At 37.8% G+C, this 26,904-nt stretch overlaps 1 protein-coding gene across 5 annotated transcripts in view; it reads right to left on the bottom strand.

Moving 5' to 3' along the window:
- DLGAP1 (DLG associated protein 1) overlaps positions 1–26,904 on the bottom strand; it is a 410,661-nt gene that overhangs the window by 328,838 nt on the left and 54,919 nt on the right. The gene's annotated exons all lie outside the window — the stretch shown is intronic.

Raw genomic sequence — 26,904 nt, 5'->3', positions numbered from 1 at the left:
CTAAAGTTGTATACAAAGATGGAGAGTTGTTTCTGCGATAACTGCTTGTTTAAAGAATGACACAACAAATTCATATCTTCTTTCTAATACCACATGGTCTACAGCAAAGGCAGGTAAACAGTGGATACAAGCCTCCCTCTCTCATTTCAATGATGAATTGGCTTTTTTTTTTTTTAAGCTCTGTTTGCTGTGCTGTTGGCATATTCAACATGCCGTAGAACAACTGTACAATTCAGACATTTAAGATTCTTGTCAGATATTTTGAAATTGTTAACACTCATTGAAGTAATGAAAGAAAGGAAAAGACACATTGAGAAAAATCTCAAGCAGTAGCATCCAGCAACCCAAAATAATACACTTTGATAACGGAGAAGTAATTATAGCTCATATAAGAGGAAATAACTGTGAAATAATGTAAATAAGAAAAGGAACTTAATAAAACAAAAGTTAAAAAAAAATATCAGAAAAACAGAACCATTCATGTTCACGTGGGAATACAACAGAAAGCCCCGATGGGAAGATTTTTCCTAATTCTTGTCTCTGCCTCAGAAAAGAAGGAAACCCAAGCTGTTTGTTAACACTTAACATCCCCAGTTACATTTGCCTATTTGCAAATACAATAGAATTAAAGTCATGAATACACTAATGAACATGTTTAAGATAAACTCACTGCCTGAGCAAATAAAAAGTTGGACAATACTATCATTCATCTCTCAACAAACCAACATTATGTCTTTCAATACCAGTGGGCTTCACTTAGAAGCATCTCCATTATTATAAACTGGACACTATTTTCTTCTTCATAAACAAACTGATAACATCTACAGATCCAGTCTCAGTTTCACAAACATGAGCACTGGGAAGAAAAGACTACTTGAAACAGTGCATTCCAGAAATGTAGTTATTTCCTAAATCTTTGTTTCACTAAATGTAGCACTACCAAGATGTCACTCTTCACTAGAACACCAGAAAAAGAATAGATGTCTATATTAATAATCTCATAAATCAATGGGAGAAAGGATGAGGTCAATGATAACGTGGACTGATCACAGAGGATTCCAATAAGACCAAACAGAAACCTCTCCCTGAGCAACCAGTGCTGTGGTTGTTAATAACGTATTGGTTCCTGACTTGCTGAAACCAGTAAACTGAGAATTTACAGACTGCATGACACACAATTTTAGAATAGTAAATGAAATGGAAGCTTTCAGGTATAATATACATTACTAAGGATGGAAATATTTGTGTCTTTAAATAAAAATTAATACCATGACACATGTGGAGCAATTTTTCCTTTGAACATGCACACCTTTCAGAAACTTGGCAGAAACCATGCCCATTTATGCAAGTTTAGAATTCCATTACCAAGTTCCAACATCTAAAGAAGAAGAAAGAGGAAACTAATGCAATGTCGAACCCCATACAAGTTCTGACCAAGTCCTTAAAGACTCCAGTGAATGAAATTTTGTGATGTTGTGTCAGAAAAGATAAAATGAATGATTACCTATTAATTCCTACTGTGTGCATTCAAATACACTTGTGCCAAATAGGTACTAAAAGCTCTACCAAATCAAAATTACTATGTTTCACACTTTTTACAGGGATAAAGAAATACCTAAGACATTAGTAAATGGTGAAACCTCATGCCTTTCAAGAACTACCAGAAATGTGCATTGGTGTAATTCGCAATGTCATAAACTGTGATAAATACTAATGAGACTCAGGGTCTCATTTCTAAACGTACACCTCTGAAATCTTTAATTGCACTTCCAAGAATTCATTTCAGAATTTCTGTTATTTCTGCTTGTCCCTATTCTATTGTTACTGTTACCAGAATAAAGATCTGTTTCCAGTATACACACACAGTCACCCCTTTCATTCTGGGAAGTGAAGACTTCATTAAACTTACAGACCTACTGATGACAGAGATCCAACAAACACGAGCCTTATCTGGCTCAGTTAATGTTCTGGAAATCTGAAAGTCTCCACAGAGATAAATGATGAGTATATGGTTTCCCAATAATTTCAGTGAAGACACAGTTAAGCTGGAGGTCACTAAAGCCTTGGCACTTACACATTATTTCATCTTCAGCCAGGATGCAGTATAAAAATATAATTTATTTGGGGAAAGGAAAAGCAACTCCCTTCTACTTGGAACATTTACAGAACAACTGACAATATCTACTTCTTTCGGCATGAAAGTGGCCAAACCCTGGCATGGGCTACTCAGAGAGATCACGGAACCTCCACCTTAGGACATATTCAAAATTCAATGGGACAAAGCCTTGAACTACCTGATCCGGCTTTGAAGTTGTCCTAGAGGTCCAGAAGCCCCTTTCAACCTAAACAATCATTTGAATCTATGCAAAACTACTTTGTCCAGAGTTGAACCACAGCAATATCCACAAGACAAGGTAGGAATTGGATTTGCTCCACTTAAGGCACCTTCCAAAAAGAAGTGGAGTCAGGAAGTTCCAAATCATCTGAATTGCTTTGCAATGGCCATAGGAGAATAGAACCTCAGCTTTATGTTTCATAAAGACAATAGCTGCTCCAATGTTACAAAATCCTTAATTCCCAGCTCATGCTTCAATAGCAATGCCAAAGAAGGATTGCTAGCAGCCAAAAATCACCAGTACAGTTACCTGCCATATCTGGGTTTTCCTTTGAGGTCTCCCATCTCACTGATGTTGTGGCTGACTTGGCTTTGCACACGAGATTTAGCAAAGAAACAGCCTGAGGTGGTACTGAAGTGGAAAACAGAGCAAATTAAATTGGTTGTCTTCCTATTTTACAACGAACAGCAATTACCGTACTGGGTAGATGCCATCCAAAGAACACAATGAAGCACACAAACAAGAACCATTTCATTAGCATCCACAGAGTGAACCTTTCCCCAGGTGTAATTTAAGGAGCCCTTAAAATATGCAATTCTATCTACTACTTTAAGTCTTCAATCGCTTCCTACTGTAATTCTACTTTCCCTCTACATTAAATCCTGCAGTTAAATCTACTTTCAGGATGACTGCTCTGATTAATAACTCTATAATATCTGTACTCTCTGTTGGATAAAGCATTTCTTTGTTCAAAAGTAATCCTTTTCCTCTAAACACCGGCAATTTCAGTGCTGAGGGAATGAATCACCACTGCTTGGTACTGCCATTCACACTGCTGGGATGCGTAGTCATGTGAAGCCATAATTTCTTATTCTCCTCAGTCAGCTGTGGATTGTGACAGTAGAAGGACTGTATGGATGCAAGTAACGCACAGGTCATCCAACATGTCTGTCAAAAAGACCAGAACAACCTCACAGATACTGGATGAATTCTGCATGCCTCTGTTTTTAAATTTTGAATGCTATCTTGAGAAAGAATATTCACTGGAACAAACAAGGCAACCAAAAAAGCAGAACACAGTAATATAGGATGCAGTTCCTGCAGGGAAATGGAAGAGAAAGCATGCTTTGTTCTATGATAAGTTCCTCTACAGTTTGGTGGGAAAAAAAAATCTACTTAGTAAAAGTGGTCAGTATCTTGATTTCCACTCCACATACTGGAATTACAAAGAAAATAAAGAACTCTTGAGTTTTCACACATCAGTGACAGAGGTACTCTTTATAGTGGAGAGCAAATGTTCAGTGGTCTGACTTGGGACACGGGTATCACAAAGGATCATTTAGTTCACTGCAGAGATCTGAGCATGAGACAATCATACCTCCTAGTATCAAGTCTACAGATCAGCAATTAACTACTATGGGTGTCAATGCCTTTTGAAAAGTCATTCCATCTGGATGTAGAAGAGGAACATTTTAGAAAACATATATCCACAGAATTGGATAACATTTACCTGCCTGCTTCTGTTAGGAAAAAAAGGTACCTTTCAAAAAAGGATTTAAAGATTATTAAACAAGTTTATTAAACACATTTTACAATAAACCTATGAAACAACATATTCATAAATTTTGATGACTGAGGGGCAGAATCGTATCACAAAATCCACTGAGGTAGAAAGGCCAAAACATGCATTATCTCATCAGCTTAGTGGGGCCCGTTTCACTTGAATTTAAATGACTTCAGTAAGATTATGCAGTGAGTCAGCTCAGAGCCCAGAATAGAACCAGGGAATCGTGGCCCATTGTCTCTGTCTTTAACCATTAATTCCCACTCCCACATGGAGAAAAATGAATGTTACTATTTTGTTAAGTCCCTCAAGATATTTAAATCATACCAATACACTGAAACATATTAAGGAAAAAAAAACATAAACTAAGAAATAAACCTGACATACTGTCTGAAACTTGGGTCAATATGAATATGGGTAGAAAAGGAGCAACACTTGTGTAAACTGGTGGACCTACAAAATTTACCATTCAGTCCTCCAGCTTTGATTACTTTGGGTTCTCTTGTAACTAAAATATGTCAATCTCACTTTCAAAATAAAAGAAAAAAAATCCTGAGGCCTACAACCATAAAGAAGCTCTTTAGGTAAGAAGTTATATATGTATTTGTTACTGTAAAGGTTCATTCTACCATAAATATACATTTTCAACTTCCTTTTGTGATCATAGAATCAGAGAATGTTAGGGATTGGAAGGGACCTCAAAAGATCATCTAGTCCAATCCCCCTGCCGGAGCAGGAACACCTAGATGAGGTTACACAGGAATGTGTCCAGGTGGGTTTTGAATGTCTCCAGAGAAGGAGACTCCACAACCCCCCCTGGGCAGCCTGTTCCAGTGCTCTCTTACCCTCACTGAGAAATTTCTTCTCATATTTAAGTGGAACCTCCTGTGTTCCAGTTTCTATCCATTGCCCCTTGTCCTGTCATTGGTTGTCACAAGTGATTTCCTTCAAAATCTCATGAGAGTATAGTACTGCTTACAAAGTGCTCTGATAGACAGAGCACCAGTTAGCTGTCTCCTAACACCAAATCTGCCACTTCGGTCTAAGGGCAGTAGTAGATGGCTAGCCTGAAAAGCTCCATTCATGTAGTGGTTTACAGTCAGATTTAAAGAAACTTTCCAATATTTAAATCAAGAATTCATATTCTGAAAGTATTTACTTAAAGGAAATAAGGAAGGAAATGGATCAACTATTGCTAACAGGAATCTCTCTTTTAATTAAATACAGATTTTAAAATGAAATACACATTCTGGATAATTCTCCTCTCTTCTGATGTTTTTCTTTTACTGACTCTCAGATGGTCCCCTTTTACCCTGTAAATGTGAAGGATCTGGTTTGGAGTCTGTCAGGATAGTATCAAGTCTGCAAGTGCTGCAATCTCAGCTTAGTATGGACCATGTCTGCTGTGTTCTAAAACCAGTATCAACTGGTTCCAGACCTCTTTTGATGCTGCATATTCCCAAACACATTTTTCACCTCAAACTCAAACACTTGAATGCATTTGAAATTACCAGTAGCCACTAAAATTGGACAGGCCACTGGATAAGCACAAATACAAACAATTACTCCACAGCCTATTCCAGGTAAGAAGCAACCAAAGAAGCTTCCCTAAAAGAGGCACAGATCAAAAAGCCCTTGACATCTGCACCACTTCTTCCCCATCTGCCCACGCTGGTTAACAGGGATGAGCCAGCTGTGCTTCCCCTTTTCGGTTTTACACAGAATTCACCCTGTGCTCTCCGTCACTCCTCCACCCAACAGACAGTGGGGTGCAGCCAATAAGTTTTTAACTTCTGCTCGTTCCAGTTGCTCACAGCAGATAACAGCAGGTAAATAATCATTGCTCTCTTCCCCACAGCGAGACTCAGGGCCTGATCACTGCTGAGTTAAGGAAGAGGAATAACTCTCCCCAGTCAGCCAAGAGGTAGGTGAGACGCTCTTCTATAGTGAGTTTTACAACCTGAAAATGTCATTCTCAGCAGCTTTTTACAGGGTAGACCTTTGAATATATTTTAAAATGTCACATGCAGACAGAGCTATATAATATATATAAATATATGATTCCTTGTCACCTTCCAAAGTTCCTTAGTTGACACACCTTTGAGGGCCATGGATCACAGGACTGAAAAAATGATCAATTAAAGCTGTTTCAACACATGAAGTAGGGAATAAAACAGAAGAGGGAGCTGAAAAGGCAACAGGGACCTTTTGATTATACAGAACATGCAGGATTTGCATATTACCAACTTGCAGAGTCAAGGTGAAATTTTCCTGAAAGATGCAAATACACAAGAATTACAAGTGACATCAGCAAACTATGGCCATCTGACACAATTAAGATAGATTTCTAAGCTACATATCTCTCACTAAGAGAACAATGTCAACATATGGTATTCTATGCCCTTGCAGAAACTTCCCAACAATTTTGGTTGGTAGAAAGAAAGAGTGGTTTAATTCCTTCACATACTGTTTTATTGGAAGTCATCTTTATTGCAATGTTGGCAGACACCTTAGAGTGAACTAAAAGATTATTTTGACATACTCTGTGTTGATACAGTAATATACAGTTGATATAGTAAAACACTGCTTTTTGAAAGTTGACAAAGGTAAGGCATGCAATGGATGGGTTAAGAAGCACTGGCACAGAAAAATAAGAGAGTTTGCTGAAGGTAAAACAACAAATCACCAGCAAAGATGGGAGTATGTTTGATATTTTAAGAATTTTATTGGGAATGATCTTCTGGAATATGTTTCCTCTGTAATATCAGACTTAAAAAAAAAATTAAAAAATCAAGTACTATGATATACTGTGTTCTACATACGCACACATGAAGCAATCTGAAAACCTATAGTCTTCAGAAGACCATAAACTATTTTTGTACACTGCTTAAGGCTCTACATACTACTTTAAATTCATGAAAAGTGACTGAAGAGCCATTATCCCCTTCTATAACTCAAAAATTTGGTAGTCTTATGAAATCACCAGCCAGAAGGTTTAAAATAAACCAAAGGAACAAAATTTTCAGAGATTGTGCATGTAAGTCAAGGAACTCATTCTCTTAAAATAATAAAGAAGACTTAAGTATAAAGAATTAAAAACGAGATTGAGAAGTTCATGGAGAGTAAGCTCCCTGATCATTCTTAAAGGCAGAAGCGAGCTCCTTATTCCCTGATGGTCATTCCATCATTCCTGGTGTGCCCCATGTGAGCATTCACTGCTGGTCATAGTAAGAGAAAAATGAGCTGGACCTCTGGTTTCACCCAGCATAGCAGCTTTTATGTTCAGTAGAGCACTGTAGAAGATGGTACCTGCCATGTATGAGCTTCTTAGCTGGCAACATCTGTCTTCCTAAAAAGCCAAATTAATGAAGCAGACATCTAGAAACATAAATCATGCTTTGCTTGGTTTATGCTTCCAGGTCTTTCGAGGTCATTAACTTCTGGTAAATGGACAAAAAATATAATCTTAACTGCTCATTGTTTTGCAAACTAAAAATAAAAATCCACTCTGCAGTTCCTCTGGTTCCGTGGGTGAAGCCCTACAGGTTCCTCCAAATGTATTTGAGCTGAGTACTAAGCTGAAAAGGGGAAAGAAAGAAAATGTAAAGAGAAGTCAAAGGTCTTTTTCTCTAATGAGCCACAGTTAGTTTTGCTAGTCAAGTCAAACGCTCACACTCCCTGCATTTATCTTCTCCACAGAAATCTACTGTATGGGGTGGCACTTCTCATCAACACCAAGCACCTGAAAGGCAAAATCAGCCAAAAGCCAATTTGAAATAGTGACTTCCATCCAAATACCCAGAACTTCTTGGCTTTCGATCCTCTTAGCATTTGCTTGAGCAGTTGTTTATTTGGTGGGAAGAGCTAAGGGTGTTGAAGCAAGAGCTTAAAATGGGATGCAAGTTTTGAATTTCAAAACTTTATTGTAAGGGTGGTTTGGGGCTAGCTTAATCACATGCATCTTGTGGGACAGTGTGGGACTACTGGGAAAAGCCTCGCAGTCTGAGGCATTAGAACTTGCTTTGATTCTAAGAAACATAAATAAAGCCTGACAAATTGTTAGTTCACAGCAGTATGACTGCAGAAAGAAGCATTAGTTGCCTTTGACATTTATTGCTGTATCAGTGTTACGTACTGAGCATGAAATTCCGAGCCATTTCTTTGTCTTATCAGAAAACAGGCAAAGATAGTGCAGTGTCCCTAAAGAAATGGTATGACCCGCACAAGAAAGCAGCACCAAATTTCCACGTATTTCACAGAATCTACTTTCTTTCCCAGGGAAAAATAGGGCAGAAGCTGATTTTCACAATATGAAAAAAATGCTTATTTGGGTATAATTTAGTAATTTAATTCTCAGGTTTGACATGAACATATGGTCAAATTATGATAGATTTTTAATGTAAGTCATGCATAAATACCTCCTCTATACAGCTGTTTTTCTGTGTACTTTTAAACTCTTTTAAATATGACTTTGATAGTGTAATCACCTGCTTGAAAAAACATAATCTAATTGAAGTAGTATTCCAAAGAGCATTATTTCTATTATTATAGCTTCCCTGGTGCGTAGCTGTAAACTGACAGACGAATGATAGTGAGTGACCTAGATAAATGTGACCTGATAGCTGTCGATCCTTAGTCTTGACCTTCTGATGCTGTTCCAGCTGTGCAATAACTTGTCCCAGCATTAAGGGAGAGACAATCCCAGGCTCATTCTGTTCTGGGCAAACTACAAATATTTCTCTATAAAGACATACAATACCATAAAATTAGGGGACTAAAATGTATTTCTAATATAAAGATCAAAAGAAACATTGAATCTTTCTACAGCTTCTCATCTCCCACTATAAAAATAAGTAATAAGAATTACAGTGTTAAATTAAATGTTATTAATATTTTACCAGTAGTTGGATGTTTTTGCATTTATTTGGAGCGTTGTAACCCAGAAAGTACAAGTCTCATCAAATGTCCTTCCTAAGGAATCCTATTTTCAGTGCCTGTTAGTAAACAAGAAAGGAAGATAAATGATAGAAAATAATTCTAACTTAATGTGTTCAGATTTGTAATCTATATTCTATGTAATTTGATGCACAATGGAAATTCACCAAAAATATGCTGAGTTATAAAGGAAATCCCAAAGTAATCAGAGAATATGTAAAATAGGGTGAAAAACTATGACCAGTGCAGAATCCCAGTGTAACTATTAATTCAGAGAGCAATGTGTATGTTATAAAATATATGCTATATTATACACACACAGAGTACCCATGTATTTTACCCAAGAAATCAGTCTTAAAATGCTGGGTGTTGTTTGCTTTCAAGCAATGTCTTGCAGAGTCAAGCAGACTAATACAAAAATTCACCATTAACATACATAACTAGAGACTGAATCTAGGTAGTCCCCTATGTAGCCCCAAACATCCCTAGATTATAAAGCAAAAACATCCATCATTAAGTGGCAGAAGATTTTAGACTGGAGAGTTGGGTGGGGAAAAATTTAATTAAATATAATAAGGGCAAGTGTAAAGTATTGCATCTGGGCAGGAACAACCCCAGGTTCCAGTATAAATTGGGGAATGACCTATTAGAGAGCAGTGTAGGGGAAAGGGACCTGGGGTCCTGGTGGACAGCAGGATGACCATGAGCCAGCACTGTGCCCTTGTGACCAGGAAGGCCAATGGGCATCCTGGGGTGTATTAGAAGGGGGGTGGTTAGTAGGTCAAGAGAGGTTCTCCTTCCTCTCTACTCTGCCCTGGTGAGACCACACCTGGAATATTGTATCCAGTTCTGGGCCCCTCAGTTCAAGAAGAACAGGGAACCGCTGGAGAGAGTCCAACACAGGGCAACAAAGATGATGAAGGGAGTGGAGCATGTCCCTTATGAGGAAAGGCTGAGGGAGCTGGGTTTCTTTAGTTTGGAGAAGAGGAGACTGAGGGGTGACCTCATTAATGTTTATAAATATGTAAAGGGTGAGTGTCAGGAGGATGGAGCCAGGTTCTTCTCAGTGACAACCAATTACAGGACAAGTGGTAATGGATACAAAGTGGAGCACAGGAGGTTCCACTTAAATATGAGAAGAAACTTCTCAGTGAGGGTGACAGACACTGGAACAGATGCCCAGGGGGGTTATGGAGTCTCCTTCTCTGCAGACAATCAAAACCCACCTGGATGCCTTCCTGTGTGGCCTCATCTAGGTGTTCCTGCTCTGGCAGGGGGATTGGTCTAGATAATCTTTGGAGGTGCTTTCCAATCCCTAACATCCTGTGATTCTGTGAAAATTTCACCAGAAGTTTTAAAAGCAAATAAACCAGATGTGTTGGAGCAACATCACTAACAAAATGTAGCCCAGCCTCTGCTGTTTTTTCCAGATTCTGCTTGCACATTCTAGAGAGTGAATAGTGTATTGTGATGGGGAAGAGAACTGGAAAACTTTTCATCAGCGTCTCATTAATCATCACAGCAACACGCCAGAAATAAGGCTTTCTGCCAAGAACATCACATTTTAAAATTCTTCTAGAAGAAATTTCTCCTAAGAAAAAAATCCACCATTTTGTCCTTTCATCCTTACCTACTTCATTACATCACATTTAGAAAGTGCTGCTAGAGCAGTGTGTTGTGTAACAATGGGCCCATGAGACAGGGAGGCATGTTTTCCTGCGATCTCCAACTACTGTAGCACTGTGTAACAAATTAAATGCAGCTTAACTATAAAGTCTCACTGTAAAAATAAATTTTAAAAACCCCTAAATACTACTATATAACCAAATTTAGATTAAACTAAAACCAGAGAATTTCCTTGTGAAGTTTTTGTTAGTTTGTCTATACTGGTATTGTTGTCAGTAAGTGAAAGATATACATCAGTGTAAAATGTGCAAAAGTCTTCTTTCAGATTGACACCCTGCACACCTTTAGGCATGCTTAAATGAGCGATGGGTGTTTCTGGAAGGCCAGAGGAAGAGAAGGTCTTATTCTGTAAGATAATACCCTTCAGACAAAGAGTGACATCCTCACTGTAGAGTCTGAGCAAAAGGTCAGGCAGCTGTAATGACCATACTGTGTTCAAAAATGCACTATACCAATCTTCTTCTGTATTCACTGAGATAACAGAAATCTAATTTAATGTTGTTCTACAAACAAGAGCTAGAATTTGAGGCTCATTTTGAAAGCTAAAGAAGTCCAGTGTTAAGTTGTTCCTGACACATTTGACTTGAAAAAAAGAAAAAAAAAACATTTTTAGCTAGTTTTTTAGATATTGTATTTAACTTTCCTACGTAGTAATTTTGAAACTAAGGTGACTTAGTTCTGAATCCAGACACAGTAAGATGGCACCTTCCCTGTGCGTAACACCTGTGAACCCCCCTCCAGACAGCGTGCCCACCACAGACACAGTACTCCACACAAAAGAAAGCAAAAAGCAATCAAGACCTATAGGAAGGAAGTAAAAGAATTGAGAGCTGCAAAACTTACTTCCTAGTGAAAAACTGAGGAAGCTCAAGCTATCTGAATTGTCCATTAAAAAACATGATCCAGAAACAAATGAATAAAAACCCAAGGCCCAGTGAACCCATGCCTGGATCAATGGTAACTGCCCACCTAGAGTACTCTTGGTTCTCATCCCACTCAAATTGCACTGGACGTTGTCACACGGCCTGCAAAAAAATTGCAATTTAGCCTCATTTTTTTAATTATAATTCAGAATTATGAAAGAAGTGCATCTGTAAGATCAAATTGTAGACTGAAGGACACAGACCATGCAGAGTTAATAAACTATTACCTTTGTTTTCAAAGCATACCCAAGGTGCTCAGAAACTGCTGAACAAAAAAGCCTCTATCTATATGGCTGGCACTTTTCTCATATAAGCAGCTTGTTCATGTCAGTCGGTAAAGACAGTGTCAGTTTTATTCAATTTTTTGCTCAGAATAATGGGTTTCTCCTTTCAAAGTGACATGGTGCAGGGGTGATTTAAATGTTCACTTCAGAAAACCAGACAGCAAGCAACAGGGTGAGAAAAGGGTTGAATTTCATCAGTTAGAAATTTGTCATTGATTCAGAGTCTAGAATTTCACACAACTATACTCCAGCTGACGCATCTTTAAAAACCAAAATCAGTAAAAGCAATAAGATCTTTCAGTCCTATTTTTTTTCCATTTTAATGGAATTAGTCATAACAGAGCTTTTTGAGGCTACTGTCTATCATTTCTGAGGGAAAATTACTTAAATTCATGCATTTGCTGACTGCTGTGCTCACAGTGCTTTTACTTCCTCACCAAGCCAAAGCCCAAACCAAACTAATCCACCATCATGCCAACACTGAATTGAGTACCCTATTGTACTTAGTCCCTACCTAGGTTTATGTGACCAAACACCCATGTTTTAGTTGCGTCTCTCAAAGACACACACCTCTGCCTAACAGTATCCATTGAGAAGTGGATTATCATGGTAACTTGCCTCAGAATTTCTTGTGCTTGTGCTTTATTTTACCTGTGAGCACATATTGGCTCACAGAAGCTATCAATGGCAGCAGCATCTAAAAGTGTCTATCTTATTCACAGGGAAGAGAGATACAGGTAATTTAATTTGAAATAAAGGACATGTATATGCAAGTCCTATTAAAGTTAATGGAAAAAAAAAAAAAAGGCCTTAAAGTTGTCACAAGGAAAACAGAGTAAATCAGACACTGGAAAAAAAGGCAGGGGAAAAGTTTATTTCTTTCCCATATATATACAAATCTCTCCAACAACACATTTTTGTCTGTGGCTTTATGTACCAGCCTTGATCCTGAGACATTCTATCATTTAGATGTTTAATGAATACCTTTTGAACTAAAAAAAAAATATCCTTAAAAGCAGACCTAAAATATTGTTAATGGGGTCTAGATAAAATGTCAAAATAATTTGTTGTGATCTTCACTGTTTTAAGCCCTTGGCATCACTGGTAAGTCCCATATAGATCTGTTGCAGCTCCTCTCATTTCTATATGCAGCGTTATGGCAATATATAATGAAGCCAGCAAAGAAGGGCCTCTTCTCCCAAGGAGTATAAAACTGAATGGGCAAAATAGGTTCATTGCAGAATAATGCAGTTCAAATAATGATATTTTTTTCTCCACAGAACAAAGATAAAACATTTGTTGGTACTTTAGGGAAAAAGCAGCCAAGTCAGCATCAGCAAAATGCATAATCAATTTTTTAACTGACACCTTATTGCCACAGATAGGAAATGGAGTTCACAGAGGTCACTGTGTGATCTGTACAATAAATAAAATAAGCTATAGGTGAATAAAATGTGAATTCTACCCTCCCTTCCTCAAAGCAACTCAAGCTTCCATATAATTGGAAACACACACATAGTGAGCGTATTGCCTCAGAACAGAGATTCATAGTTTCTTGCCTATCCTGAGGATATTGTAAGGCATAGAGATTCAGGATTTCGTAGCACTCCTAGTGGTCTATGTTTGACAAGATCCTAATAGGTATTATTTGCATGTTGAAAATTAGAACTTCATCCTAAATGCTCCAGTGAAGATGGAGGACAACTCTATTACAGATCGCATGAAAGCGTTAAATCATTCAGATTACACGTTCTGAGCAAATGAGAGAATAATGAAGACTCTGGCTCCCCTTTTAGAGAAGCAGACTTCAGACACAAAAGTTTTAATTCACCTGCCCAATGCCACACCAAAAGTCTAGGACAGAACCTACCCTTTGTTTTAAAGGTCACTGTCTGACCACAGCAGCATTTGGTAAATCACAGCTCTGTGTTTCAAGTGCATTCATCAAAGAAACAACTGTAGAGTAACCTTATTGCACAGTGAGTCTTTTAATCAAAGTACTTGAAGTGTGTCAAAATCACGACACTTTCAATTTTCTGTGAGTTTAAAACAAATATACACATTCTGCCTGTGGCTATGAACTGGCAGATATCATACATTAGATATAAAAAATACTGTCAGACATTGTAACTTAAAAAAGAAAAAAGCGAACACATCAACAGAACAGGAATATCACAGGTTAATTTTCAGGCTTTTAGAACTACAATCTACAGAAATTATGAGTGGGTTAACTCTTGTGAGGACAAATGAAACAGAAAAATACATTATAACATTCTCCAGTGACATTCCCACCTGAATATACCTAAGAAGAAAAAACTTCCATTTCTTAAGGAAAACCACAACAGAACAACTTGTAGAGTTGAGATGCAAAGAAAGGAGGCTCTGCTTCCTCCCCAGAGGCTCCTGACAGGAGATTTTACAGAAGAAAATGATGAGACCACATTCCAAAACCACAGCGTCTAAAGCCTTGCACACAACTAAGGCTTGTAATTGATCATCTGGGTGAGAAAGAACAACAGAGGGTAGGAAAAAAAGCTGTATTTTAATTTCTGTGTGACACTTATAAAATGGAGAAAAGAACTTTTTCCAATTAAGAAAATATCAACACCTCAAGCTAGCGTAACTTTTATCTTGTTCTTTACGAGAGAAATTTCATCTCTTTAAAGTTTCAACCAAGTAGAACCAAATTATTAAGGAGCAATAAAACTGAAATAAGAACCCTTTGGAGAGGCCAAGGGCAAACTGACAGGTATAATATTTTAATTGATTGTCTACATCAGAGGAATTAAAATAATAATATCTCTCTATTGGTACAACAGTAGTCATGTATCTTCATCTGAGAACTGAATGGCATAAAATATGCAAAATTTCATAGTAGCTTCAACCTTTTCATTTCTACTTTACCTTTTAGATTTGAAAAGTCTCTTTTTATTTTTTTTAACACTATAATTTACTGACACTTAATACTTAAAATATTTAAAAGTATTATAAAAAGTATTTTATGAAATTATGTAATTGACTTTTGAAAGTGTACTTAATATTAATTTACAGCATTAGGCTGACAGCCACAGAAACTCCAATCCTACATATAATAGGTTCTCAAAAGAAATTACTGCCCATCCGGAATCAGTGGGAGCTTTTTCAAACCAACTGTGAAACACATCTCATCCCTCAGTCAGAATCAATCTCCCACGGGTACTGACCTCCCCCAGAAATTTTGGCAAGGGGTAGCACAGACACCTCCTGTAAGAGCCAGCTGTGACAGTCCCTAACCAAGGCACAAGGCTTTCTAAGAGCTGTCAAGCGATAATTTTCAGCCACTACTGGTGACTGAGCACTACTCAGAATCCATGACCAACTGCAAACTTTTCCATCTTCCAGAAGAGATGAAAATCTTTAAATAAGCAACAAGAAAAAAGAATCAAAAACCCAGAGGGGAAAAAAGGTGCCTGTGGCAGGCATGAGGTAAAAATAACAGGATGTTTTAACCTTTCTAAGCTAGATAAAAGTAGCCAACCCATGTGGTAAGCTTATTTTTGCCACCTGCCTGACCATTAAGATCAGGTCAGGAAACCAGCAGCCATTTAAAGATTTCAAATATCATCTGTTTCCTCCAACCTATGCAAAAAGCAAGGGCTGTAGTAAAGGGTAACAGAAAAAAAAAATTGGTTAAAAAAAAAATAAAAAAAATCTAATGTCATCTTTAACTAAGGGCATCTGTATCTTAATGGACTAAACACAGGGTAAGAAACTTCACTGGCGTGTTCATGTCTGAGCCAGACATGACAGAGCAAGATTCTGCCACACATGTTTGGGTTCCTGGTGCCTCAACACTGTCATATTTGCATAAAACACCTTTAATGCGTACAACCAAGAGTCAAAGTAATGTCAATAAACCCCAAAAAATCTCCATGTTAAGCAAGTTCAGAGTCAAGACCTTGAAGTTTTTTCATGACAGCTGTTTGTCTCAAGATGGGGCAGCACATCCTCAGCTGATTCTTCAGACATCTCTTCACTCTCTGCTGCTCCCAAGGATTTGTATTTATTTGTATTTACTATTCTGAATTCTGCACTAGTATCTTATTGGACATGAATAACTAGTGACTTGGATCACTGTTAGGTTTAAAACATCATGATGCACGTTACATGATCGAAGGGTCTTTATTTTGCCCTTCTAAATGCTCGTTTGCAATTTATTTGAAAAAATCTCCATAAGGCAACAGGATAAGTAAAAGAGGAAGACATCAATCACTCACCACAGAAGCTTAGGGTCAGATTATTAAAAATATTTGCCACAGATAACTGAAACAAAAAAATGCATAATTTTGTGAAATCATCAGTTTTGACTTCTACATTATAAAATCCTTCTTGTAGACAAACTAATACTTATGGACTTAGTCATTCCATAAGCTAATCAGCACCTAAAATCTTTTTCATCTGACTTTGAATGATATCTTAACAACTTAATATCAGCTCACACTGAAAACCTGATTAGCAGAGACAAACGACAATAGCAATTAATTCTAGTGTGTGTGGGACCATTACTATAGTGTTAAAATACGAAAGGAAAATATTACCTCCCCCAGATTTTGCTTTTGAATTTGAGGAAAGGCCCATGCAAAGAAGTTTTATATGGAATCCAGTTTGACCTCCTTTCCCTCACCTATAGTCTGCACCTGGATCAAATGAAACTTCTCATACCGCAGCATATGACACAAATCAGTATTCCATTACCATTACAAATGAATGTGTTCTGAACCTTAAATATGCACAAACAGTACTGTTCTGAACAGGAAGATCCAGTAAGCCTCCAACCCATCAAATAAAAGATTTGGCATAGCTACATAATTTAAAACATAAAAGTTGCCTCTGAAGGAGACCTCTATTTGATTGTTAATTTTATACTGTCACATTCATCTTGAGAAAGTAACACATGCATTGCAAGACATTATTCTGCATTTTCAGGAACATCTTCCAGGCATACTGAAAAGAAGCATTATAGAATTTAAACCAGCACTATTCTACAGACCATAAAATACTAACACAGAATTTTTTATGGAACAAAGGGAACTGATTATAAGGAGTTACAAACTGAAAAGCATCAGTCTGTCCTTTCCTCTGATGTTGATGATGAACAGCTCTTGATGATATTGATATTAACATCTCAGTGAAGGAGACCCCTACAACCTCCACTTTCAGTATTTAATATCACACTGCTATAGTGACAGAAAACATTGTACCAAGATATTTACTCAGAAACTTTAAATTTAGTTACTTTACAAGCACAAAGAATGCCTATTCCCTGTTTCAGAGCTGATGAAAACAATCCATAGAGTCATTGTGCGACATATCCAGCAACACAACTTATGACTTACTAAGGAAGAGTATCCTGACATAAAGGTAGGAGTCTTTACAGTTTGATATGATCTATGTCAGCTAGATTGTCATGCTACCTATAGGCTTTCTATTACACAGATACTGTCAATTAAAGCATAATTATATTTTTCATTTTCTATTCCCTCTACATGCATGCTATGCCTCAAGTCATTATCATACTCATTAAAACACAGCAGTACTGTATCCCATGTCAGCATTTAAATGAAGTATGAGGATATATACAATACAATTAACAGAAATATTCCCAATGAATGGGGCCTTGAAAAACAAAGAGAAGCCTTGATGGGAACGGTTCTGCACTTGAGGCCTATACACAGCAATCACTAGGGCTTTTCATCTTTCTTTTTTAAAGAGAATTGACAAGCCTGATATAAGGAGAAAGAAACTACAATTTTGAAGCTTCATTTTTATTCAAGACATAGCACAAGGACATCCAGAGGCAGCCTAGGAAACACGAGATACAGTCAGAAATTAAGCCTGATTTAGCAGCTGAATCCATTTATTCTTTCTGAGGTTCTGCATAGCACCTGACATGAGGGCCTTGCTCCTGATTTGTGTCTTTCAGAACTTTACAAAAAAAAATAGCATTTCCATCTGAACAAGAGCCCCAAAGGACAAACAGTAAGTTTGTATCTTATATTAAAACTTGTGTACTTTCTGCTCACACAGCAAATACCTCTGTGTATTTATTTACCTTGGACAATATGAAAGGTCACTCATTATGTGCATAATAGGCTAATCTCAATTGTAATTACACTGCAGAAAAAAACCCTTCATTTGAAGGTTAACTAGATTCAAAATAACCCAGTTCTCATCAGGGTGTTGCACTTATTTCAATTAAGTCAATCAACTTAACAAGGATTTAATTAAAAACAAGTTAGCAAGTCAGAAGTAGTATTTGAAATGTAATTAATAAATACTTTATATGAGCAAGATGTAGCTAAATCAAATATATGATTATAAATACACTAGCCTATTCTTTCTTTGCAGGCAGTTGCTACTGGTCAAACAACAAAAATCATTCCACCCTGGAAATGCTGGCATGCAGCTCATCCTTGCAAGAACAAATGAACAGAGCGTCCAGGAGGTGTAACATTGAGCTTTCCAAGAATTAGGTGGAGAGGTGAGTACCTATTTCCATTTGTTTTACCAGAGGAAGAACCTAAGCTTTGTCCACACTTTCTTTGCTCTATTTCACCCACTGCTGTTGGTACAAAATAGCTGTTCAAGGCTTTTAAACAAAGCATGAAGTGTCTTTTCACTGAACTGACACGTTGTGTTAGTTGTGCAGTTTCTTTCCTCTGCGAGCACTCTGCAAGCCAGTAGAGCGGGGAGCAAAACACTAACGAACAAAACCAGACAACCATCAATAAGAAGAAGCTAGTGTTCATGACGGCCATGCAATCTCCCAAAAGCATCAGTAATTTACATCAGATGTGTTTCCATTCTGTGCCTTTCCACTGCTGTTTTGAAGATGATGCATCTCTGGCTTTGGCGCCTAACACCTACACTTAAACCTCTGCCTCCCACAGTGTTCTTCAGTGTTTCCCAGGGATCTCTCTCCTATGTAATAGCATTACATTATCTCCTTTGTTTCTGACATTCCTGTGGAACAAAAACACCCCTCAAAACCAACCAGCCAAGCAAACCAAAACCAAACCAAACCAACAAAAAAACCCCAACAAACAAAAAAACCCAAAACACAAGCAAACCCACAAAATTCCAACAACAACCCACATGCAAGATTCCTGTTTTCTTTAAGCCATCACTAAAAATACTTTATTCTGTTGTCATCTGTAAAGACCAATTTAATTATAATAAAACATATGTAAGCATATTTCAAGTAAACATACTTTTAAGTTAAGGACATTTATATACCCAAATGAAAATTTTTGCCTACCTCCATTGTTTACCTTTGACTGAGCACATTTTCTTTCATGTATCTGACACATTGAGAACAGAAGCATGAAGATTAAGACAAGAATGATCAAAAGTGTCAGATCCTCTGGAGCAACCAAATTTGAGAAGTCTATGCCTGATCTACCAGATTACTTCACATTGTATCGCACTTTTCACCTTCAGGACCACAGTTCCTATTAAACTGGCCCAAGCTACAGCTATAAGTACTCCAAATTTAAGTAAATCAACCTGTAGTGCCTGATGTGAAGCCTTCAGAAAATAAGCAACACAGTGTAAAGAGAACTTTTATATCTGCATGATTTTTCCCAGCATCATGGAGGAATTTTGGGGCGGAGGCAATGAACTCTGTTGCGAACACAACTCCTGCAGTCCTCTTCTTCACTCTTTATAAAGTCGACCCCTGTATACACAGCCCTAAAGCAAATTCACCTCATACATTGAGCCAGCAAAGGTTTTGTGGAGAGTAGGGTAGAGAGCCTCTCTAAGCATATAATTAACCAGATGGGTCGTAATGTTCTATATGATTCTATATGATGCCCAGCATTCTTGACTTGCAAGCGCTTAACTTATGGGGTTTTCACAGCTACTTGTCAGAAAGGAAAGGTTATTGACTGAATAATGAATCCAACTCGAGAGAAGGGCCTTGAACAGGCATTCTGCAACCCTGTTCTTAACAGCTTATAGCTTTTTTTTTTTTTCTTTTTAAACTCTCTATTGCCTCCTGAGCTTGTGCACTCATGCTCCTCCCTGTACCTCTGCCCAGTTCATTCCTTTTGTTTTTTCACCAACTTCTCTCAAGTTTTAGTGAAAACACTGGATGGGAAGTGTTCTTTGAAGGCTTTAAAATTTTCAATTACTCACTTCAAATAAGTGATCTGAAGCAGAGAGCTAGAACTATATTCTTTTCCAATACTGATATTGTACCATTCAGGTGACAACCTGCAAAGAGCAAGACCTCTCTACAACCAATATCACTAAACTCTTTCTTATCCCTTTTCACCCAGATTACTTTGAATTCAAGCTGTCATAAACTGGCAACTGCAACTTATGCTTTAAGCCTTTCTATTTCAGCTTTACTGAAGATACTGCTAGAATTATTTTGAAAAAGACTATGCTTAGCTGCAACAAATGATGTATGTATTAAAAAAAAAAAATCAAAGTTATATATAGTGATACTACAGACTGAAAAACAAAAAGTTTTGAGATTCTTGATTATCAGTTTTTCTGGTTTGTCAACTGGATATATTTTGTCTGGTCTCTCTGTATTTACACATACCCAGGAAACTTGGGAGTTTGTCAGAGACAACGAGGAAAACAATTGTATAATACATGCTCCTTGTTGAAAATACTGGCAAATAAAGTACTGACTTTTCCACACCTACCCAGCTACCTTGGCTCCTCTATTCCACCTTCTGCCCCATCCCGGCAGAACAACACGAAATCAATGGAGGATCCAACACTATTGTGCTATACAGAGGGAATTCTGCTATTCCTGCGAAGAAAAGCAGAGCACTGAATGCCTTCTGTTCCCTCCTCAAACTTAATCATCTGGACAGAGTTGGTATTTTCGTTTGATTTCTTCTATGCCTTGTAGCAGAAAGGAACATATTGCCCTGAATAAGGCAGACACAAAGCAATCAAAGATGTTTGGATGTGGTACAGAATGTGATTCTTTTACCTTTTATCTCTTTGACTCAATTTATTGCTGCCCACCATATTTTGCTTTATGAAGCAACACTGGAAAAAAACCAGCCTCGTTCTGTAGCTGAGATAGCATGCACTAGTTTGTGAACCAGTTTCCCTCTCATCTCATATAATGCTCAAAGCCACAATGCAATACAGAGTAGTTATAATAATATTTGCACAGTGAAGTATAGAGTATTTTTAATTGAGTTATCTGTGACAGGTGCTACATTTCCACAGGAATATTATCTGACATTTAAGCAGGATTTCGTGTCTTCTCTCACACTCCATGAAGATATCACCCCTTCTCCTATTTTGAAGAAACTCGGAAAAGAAATGGTGACTAATGAGGAGCAGGAAGAGAATGGATACTTTGATGAATTGAATCCATTTTGGTTTAGCATTCCCCTTATTCCCAACTGTCAAAATAGCTGAAACAGATGATATAGAACAAAGGTTTGCCTCTTACTCAGAGGCAATTAAAGATATCCCTAGTACCACATTATTGGAAGTCCTCAACATCCACATCCCAACATCCACAGAAGCTCTCTGAAGTGTAGCATATTTTTAGCTGACCTAATATTCTGCTCATTCTGCTGAAGAAATATTTTGGGGGTTGTTTTAAGGATGTTCCAATGTCTTCCCCCTAAATCTGCAGTTCATCAGTCTCTGTGAAAAAAGGCATAAATACAAGTAAAACTGTTTCAGTAAAATGCTATAAGTAACAGGGAGACTTTTAGTACAGGATGGAAATACTTTCTTCTTAGGAACCCCTTAAAAAACAGAGAGACCCAACAAAAGTAAAGAGGAGGCATTTTTCTGCAAAAGGATGAGAAACAAAATCATAGAAGGGATATTAAGACATCTCTTTTGCTCTGATGAAGGATACATATTTAGACCACCTCTTGAAATGTGTTTTCTCATTTGATGTTTAAAATCCTCCATAAGGAAGACTGCAAAGATGGCCTTTCCTATTCCTAGCAATACCTTATATAATGGCAGATGTTGGCTGCACTACTCAAGTCATTTTTAAAAATTAAATTTAAAGTAAAACTTTTCCCCATAGATGTATTTCCAGATCTCAAACAAATGTTGCTGTGATGCAAAAGACTTTCTTCAGCCACTGCTTGAAGTGCACTGTCCACAGCTATACACAGCAGTACATCTGAGACCTGAGTGACATTTATTTAGTTGTGTAGACCAATTACCTTCCCACATTTTGCAGAAGAGTAACACCGGTCTTTTTTTTTTTTTTTTAACTGCTTCACATTGCCAGATTTCCATTCAGCTTGAGGTCCAAACAAACAGACTCTGTTATACTGGCTGCACAGCTAGTCATTCCCTACAATGAATCTGTGAATCTCATGTTTCCTGAGAACAGCACTTCATGCTTGCATTGAATTTGGATCAACTTTAATCTTGTTGCCATTATGATGCCCATATCAACTCCTCCACCAAGACCCACACTGTATCTCCCAGCTGCCCCACAGACATGCTGTGGTGCCTGGTAGGGGTCTGCCCTCTGTGGTTCCTGCAGATGGTTATGAAGCTCTGAAGTCTCTGTGCATGTTGAACTGCAGAAATATTACTTTTAAACTACCATGTCAACTAGGTAAGCGTGGTACTACTCCCATATCTGTCTTAGCCATTGAACCTCACTAAACACAAAGGAAAATGCTACAGCCCTACATGGGAGATGGTAAGAGCTGCACGCTGACTGAGAGCATTGTGTCTTCTAAACAAAATTTCTTTCCATGGTTTGCTCAGTAGCAGGAATATTCACAAAGGGCTGCATAGGCACTGTGTGTTTGGATGCCAGGCATCAATAAAGGCTAACAGAAAAAATTACAAATTCTTCAGTTTCACATGAAAATGTGAATTAAAAAAAATAATCAGCTAAGTCATTTAAAATAAAACTGCTGCTCAACAGGAAAGAAAAATACATTAATCAACCATTCCCTCACTACTTCTCATTTTCAATAGGACTCAAAATGAAAAGGATGCCACTGACAAGTATACCATAACCATCCATTATCTCTGACACTGAGATCATTTACGGTATATTAAAAAGAACTGTTCTGGCACTTGTATACAGTGGTGTCAACCTTAATTGCTAAGATGCACCGAACAGCTCTCCTAAACATAGCAACAATTTACATTTTAAAAACAAATCAAAGACACAAACAGGTGGAAGCACTCCATTGTGCCATATGAGACCCTTGTTCCTGCAGCTGTGAGTCAGGACAAGTGCACATCCACTAAAATATCCGCTTAGGAGTAAAAAGAAACAAGTACTAAATCCTCAGAGTCCAGAAAAAATGATATTGCAGGCTTTATTTGAAAGCAGTGAAACAACATGCTTGGAAATGAAAGGATTTTACAGGCTAAGAAATGGCATGAATAAATAAGCCACAGTTACTACATGATATCCTTACAGACAAACTAAGTAGACATGATCTAGGGCAAACCACAGTAACATAGGCTTACAGCTATTGATAACAACATCTAATCACTGACAAACACAAGGATTACTTGGGTGGAGTTAACCAGAGCTGCTGTTCTGCAAGGTATTATTTATTACTTTTTATCAGCGAGTCAGAGGATGGAGCAGGGAGTATGTTTTATTTATTAAATTCAGAGATCACACTAAGCTGAGAGGGATTACAAGCATTTTGGAGGCCACGATTATAATTCAAAAGCCACTCAAGACAACAGAGAAACGGTCTGAAATCGACAGCACTGTTACGAATGAGTACAACAACACAGCAGTAATACGGGAGTCCTCATTTGAACAAAGTCAGGACAGAAACTCAAAGGTTTGACTGTCAGAGATTCCACAAAACAGAATCTCATGGCTAAAACAAAACAGATGTACATCAACTAGGCCATACTCTTAAATAACAAAAATGCAATCTGTCTTTCCACTTGGATGTATGGTCAGTCTTCTGTGTATGAGATATGAAGTAACTTTCTGTTCTCCTAAACCCAAGTGTCAGCCCATGTGCCTCAGGTCTTGAGACATACTAGTAGTCTCTCCTTGGAAACTTCAGTGGGAAGTCCCATGAGGCAGGGTTTGTGCTGACCTTGGTTTGACAGTAAAGTAAGCTGCCTGGAATCGACCAAAAGCTTCAGCTGATCAAACTTTATTTCCCTGTGGATTGGACAATTCTTGTAATTAGGGAAATTCTTGCTAAATTAGGGAAAAGGTGTCTGGAAAGCATAAGCACCTAACCTGTCCACTGTTTTAGATCAAATAAGTCATCCTACAGGAATGCTGCAGCTTACACCCTTGACGTAAAAAGTTTGGACTCAAAGAAGAGGAAGGCTCCAGGTGGATTGATCAGTATAATCCTTTCTAAAAAAACCTGAAACCCTATAGGGGATGTGAAGAAACGTAGCTGGGGAGGATAGAACAAAAAGAGTGGAAATGAACAGCTGGGAGATAAACAGGATACAGCAGACTGGTTGACAGAGCAAAGCAGAAGAGAAAGTGAGCAAGAACAACTAGCAGAGAAGGCAGCTAGTGGGAAGTCACCAGTGGTCCTGGCTGGCAGGAAATGGCTGGAGGTGAGTGGTGTGAACATCAAAGTCAAAAGTATTACTCCAGAGAGGTGTCCCCATGCAACCAACAAACGGCAACCCACTGAGCTAAACAAAAAAGCCTCAATATCTGTTCCAAGATAAAACCTGCCCCTAGACGGACCCTTCTTACTGAGGTTGTTTTAACCTGATTTACCCCACAGACTCTAGTGGCTGTAGTTCAGCATCAGGGTAATCAGCTACCACACCCCTCTGACCATGCTGCGCTGCAATCAAGCATTTGGTGCCCATGGTACACGTGGAGTATAGGGCTGGTTTGTGCATGGTTGCTGCACGTCAGTTGCCCAAAATGATCCATCCAGGAAGGGAACAAATATGCAGAGCAAAAGCAGGTGGTGTTTCTCATTCTGCACCTTTGAGGCTAGGCACATGCAACAGAGTGAGGTTCACAGGTGTGCCAGGATAAATCAGGTATGGGCTGCAAGGGGGGCTCTTGATGGTCTGAAAAACTGGTAGATGCCTATGAGAAAGGAAACACTTTTTTAGCAATCTTGTCAACATTTCGCAGATAAACAAAAGCAGCACTAAACTGTGATGTAGTTCAAATGTGACTCAAGGCTGAATGCATGAAGGTTTGTGATGTTCTGGTGCAGACGGACTGGAACTCACTTGGGAAGTTCTGCAATGTGCTCTGCAATGCAGTCCTATTCCTCATTATAACATATTACAGCCTCTTTGTGAGTGACCAAATTCAGCTCACACAAACTGACTTTAACCATACAAATGAATTAACACATTCATACTGCCATCACATCATAGTTTATTGGCACTTCCTATTGGCATGTTGTCATGACTAGTATCTACCTCATTTTTTGTTTTTCCTCTAATTCTTCTCCAAAGGGAGAATTTTGCATTAAGAGCATCATTTGCTTTCACAAATAACAGTATTGGGAATTTCTGGTTTTAATGTAAAGAGCAAAGTTAGATGTCCTTATTGCTCTTTTGAAGGCATGTCCTCCCTTCTGCTTGAAGGGAAAGGTGGTGAGGCTTATATTGCTCACTGAAATACACACAAAAAAACTTCCTAAAGAAAAAAAACAGCTTCTACAAAAGTTCTTTCTCCTGCATGGATAAAGCTTTATTTGTTTGTTTGTTTGGAGGTGAATGGGGACAAAAGAAGGGCAAAGAAGGCAGCACAGGATTACTCTGTAGAGGAAAATAAAAATAAAAAATAAAAAAAAAAATCACAGTTTACAAAGAGGTCCAGAAACACTTGATTAGCAGAGAGTAAGATTAAGCAAGAAACTATAGTTTCAGACATCACAGCTAAAACCACCCAGCTGGCATCTTTAAATCTTCTAATTATTGCTCAGAAAAATGGAGTAAAGAAGGTTGTTTTTTCTGACTTTCACAAAGGCTTGGAAGTAATTGTCCTTGATGTGTGCTTGAAAGCTGTCAGAGATTTCTATGCCATCTGTACATCAATAATAGGTTGGTTGGTTGTTTTAGGAGAATAAAACAACATAGGACTGTCCAGGACTTGAAATCTCTTTCTATGGAATTAAGAAAAAGGGGACGGTAAGTACAAGGCCCCAAAATAAGGTCTTCATTTTTACATAGACGAATATAATTTATATCACTTTTAGGCTCGCAGGCATAGACTTAAATTTTATTATGGGTTAAACATCACAAGAAAGGAGGAAGTTCTGCCATCTGTTTTCCCACACAAAATACTCCAATGTACATGCATATTTTTGCCAATGATCCCTCTTGCAACCCTCAGTTCAGATTCTTACTTATAGTTATGACATCTACCTTACACGGCCTGTTGAATTACTTAGGGTAAACAATAAATATGATCTACACAAATGAACATGATCTATACAAATAAAAATATAGCTCAGGATATATTTATCAATAGAATCACAAATAACTTGGTTAAAGACAAAAACAACATTTGGTAAATTTTCACAAGGAGATCTGCATGCTTTTTTTTTTTTCCTTTTTTAAACTAAATGTATAATTGTTGATGAATAATATCTAAATACCAGGTAAAACTATCCCTATATAAATCCAAATGCTTTTTAATCAAGAAAAAACCTCCAAACCCAAGCCTCCCAATTTGCTACCTTACCAAAATAGGCCATGATTCAGGTTTACTTTTTATAGGTTGTGACTTGTTTCTTGCCCACAGACTAAAATCTTAAAAAAATAGAGCGAGTCCTTCCTTCCAGAAACCAAGCTTACACGCACGAGTGGGTAGCTCTTGCCACTGATGCCAGCAGGTTTCTCAGAACAGAACCTGTAGAAGTTTCCTGAAATAAGTGAAGCAGAGAATCAAATAATTGTTAGCTACAAGGATGCTGACAGCAAAAGGAGGTCTGGGATTCTGGGTCTGTAGATATTTGCAGATACATCTTTTGACTTAAGACTAGGAAATAACCCCATCTTGAAGTGCAGAAATTGCATAAAACTGAATTATAAAAAAACCAAACCAAAACAAAACACAAAAAAACACCACACAGTATTTTCCCTACAAAGTACAGATGGGAAAATGCACTAAAAGTTTTTGGTTTTGTTTTTTAATATCAGACCTAAACATTTGCTCAGGAATTAATATGTTGTATAGCTAGAAA

Source organism: Columba livia, chromosome 2 (genome assembly GCF_036013475.1).
Source record: "Columba livia isolate bColLiv1 breed racing homer chromosome 2, bColLiv1.pat.W.v2, whole genome shotgun sequence".
Classification (NCBI taxonomy): domain Eukaryota; kingdom Metazoa; phylum Chordata; class Aves; order Columbiformes; family Columbidae; genus Columba; species Columba livia.
Note: the sequence above shows the minus strand (reverse complement) of the source record. Positions and strands in the feature narration are given on the sequence as shown.